Source organism: Octopus bimaculoides, chromosome 5 (genome assembly GCF_001194135.2).
Source record: "Octopus bimaculoides isolate UCB-OBI-ISO-001 chromosome 5, ASM119413v2, whole genome shotgun sequence".
NCBI lineage: Eukaryota > Metazoa > Mollusca > Cephalopoda > Octopoda > Octopodidae > Octopus > Octopus bimaculoides.
Window position 1 is genome coordinate 228,157 of NC_068985.1, and position 2,375 is coordinate 230,531.

The 2,375-nt window shown below is 45.1% G+C and overlaps 1 protein-coding gene and 1 long non-coding RNA gene across 3 annotated transcripts in view; one reads left to right on the plus strand and one right to left on the minus strand.

Moving 5' to 3' along the window:
- LOC106868193 (uncharacterized) overlaps window positions 1–2,375 on the minus strand; it is a 363,847-nt gene that overhangs the window by 58,919 nt on the left and 302,553 nt on the right. The window lies entirely within an intron of this gene.
- LOC128247883 (uncharacterized) overlaps window positions 1–2,375 on the plus strand; it is a 143,560-nt gene that overhangs the window by 54,910 nt on the left and 86,275 nt on the right. The window lies entirely within an intron of this gene.

The following is a 2,375-nucleotide window of genomic DNA, read 5'->3' on the forward strand; positions in this document are numbered from 1 at the left end:
TTTCCATGCTGGCATGGGTTGGACGGTTTGACTGAGGACTGGCGAGCCAGGAGGCTGCACCAGGCTCCAATCTGATCTGGCAAGGTTTCTACAGCTGGATGCCCTTCCTAACACCAACCACTCTGAGAGCATAGTGGGCGCTTTTTATGTGCCACCAGCATGGGAGCCAGTCATGTGAGACTGGCATCGACCATGCTCAAATGGTGCTTTTTATGTGCTACCAACATGGATGCCAATCAAGCAGCACTGGCATCGGCCACAACTACAATTTCACTTGATTCAACAGGTCTTCTCAAGCACAGCATATTGCCCAATGATTGAAGGGTACTTTTAAACAGGGCAGTTATGCAACACTGGCCACGGCTATGGCTACGATCTCAGCTTGCCGGGTCTTCTCAAGCACAGCATGTCTCCAAAGGTCTCAGCATATCTCCAAGATCTCAGTAGCAGGGGTTGGTGCTCTGAGAGCATAGCTGCTTGAATAAGAATAGTTTGGGGCAAAGTTCAGAGAGCTCCTACCACTGCTGGTAACAGAAGGCCTCTTGCTCAGAGTGAAAGGTAGACTGTAAGGTGCATGTATGCAAACAGCCATGCTACACGGCAGTGAAACACGGGCTGTGACTGCTGAGGACATGCTTAGGCTTGAAAGAAATGAAGCTAGTATGCTACACTGGATGTGTAATGTCAGTGGGCATAAAAGACAGAGTGTAAGCACCCTGAGAGAAAAGTTGGACATAAGAAGCATCAGATGTGGTGTGCAAGAGAGATGACTGAGCTGGTATGGTCATGTGCTGCATATGGATGAGGGCAGCTTTATGAAGAAGCGTCATACCCTAACAGTGGAAGGAACCTGTGGAAGAGGGAGACCCAGGAAGACCTGGGATGAGGTGGTGAAGCATGACCTTCAAACGTTGGGCAATGACAAGTGACCAATACCTTTGAAGATATGCTGTGGTTGAGAAGACCCAGCAAGCCAAGTGAGATCATAACTGTGGCCTATGCCAGTGCAGCATGACCAGCCCATTTAAGAGTACCCTTCAATCATTGGGCAATATACTGTGCATGTGAAAACCTGTTGAATCAAGTGAAATCATTGTTGTGGCCGATACCGATACTGCCTGACTGGCACCCATGCTGGTGGCATGTAAAAAGCACCCACTGCACTCTCAGAGTGGTTGGCATTAGGAAGGGCATCCAGCAGTAGAAACATTGCCAGATCAGATTGGAGCCTGGTGCAGCCTCCTGGTTGTCAGCCATCAGTCAAACCGTCCAACCCATGCCAGCATGGAAAGCAGACGTTAAACGATGATTGATATATATATATATATATATACACAGGGTGTGGAAAATAAACTGTCGTCTAAATTATGCAAAAATGAAAATAACACTGACATCTCATTTTAACAGATATATTTACCAAAATTACATAAAAATATCTTCAAATACTAAAGAGTAAATTTATTCAATAAAATCGCAATTGGCTTCAACCAGTCTCCAGGTGACTTCAGAATGTTCTGCAACTCTTCTGTTTAACTTGGTGAATGCTTCCATAACCCTTGCCTTCAATTCATCATTGGTGTTACAAGGAGTTTTGTTGGTCCCTTGCTTAACTGCCCCATACATAACAATCAAGGGGGTTGCAGTCTGGGGAGTTAGGTGCCCAGATGTTAGGGGTGAAGTGGTCACAGAAATTGTCTGACAGCCATGACCAGGTTATCCTGCTTGTGTAGTATGGTGCAGAATCCTGTTGCCAGACACAGGATCTTCCAGCAGCCACTCTCTTGACCCAGGGCAGCATACCTCCTCCAAACACTTGATGTAGGCTTCTGTGTTGAGTCTGAGGCTGTGTGGGAAGATGAATGAAGGCATAATGTTGCCATCACTAGAGATCACTTCAAACACCAAGATGTTGACTGAATGTTTGATTTTTATCACTCTCGGTACATGTCCTCAGATTGACACCCAAACACTCTGAAATGTTGGTATTGGAGCTTCTGACATGAATGCCAAAAGATGCAGCATATCATTTCCAAATTTCTGGCAGAGTGAATTGTGTCATGGTGCTGTTTTTCTTACAGACAGTGCCCAACTGACCCTACAATACTGAGTAGTTGACAAAATCCAAAACAAACAATGTGCATGTGCAAAATAAAAAATGGCAACAATTTACCCATCGCATACTCTGTGTGTGTGTGTGTGTGTGTGTGTGTGTGTGTGTATATATATATGTATATGTGTGTATGTGTTTATATATATGTCTGAATGAGTGTGTGCATGTATCATCATCATCATCATCATCATCGTCATTTAACGTCCGCTTTCCATGCTAGCATGGGCTGGACGATTTGAATGAGGACTGGTGAAACCGGATGGCA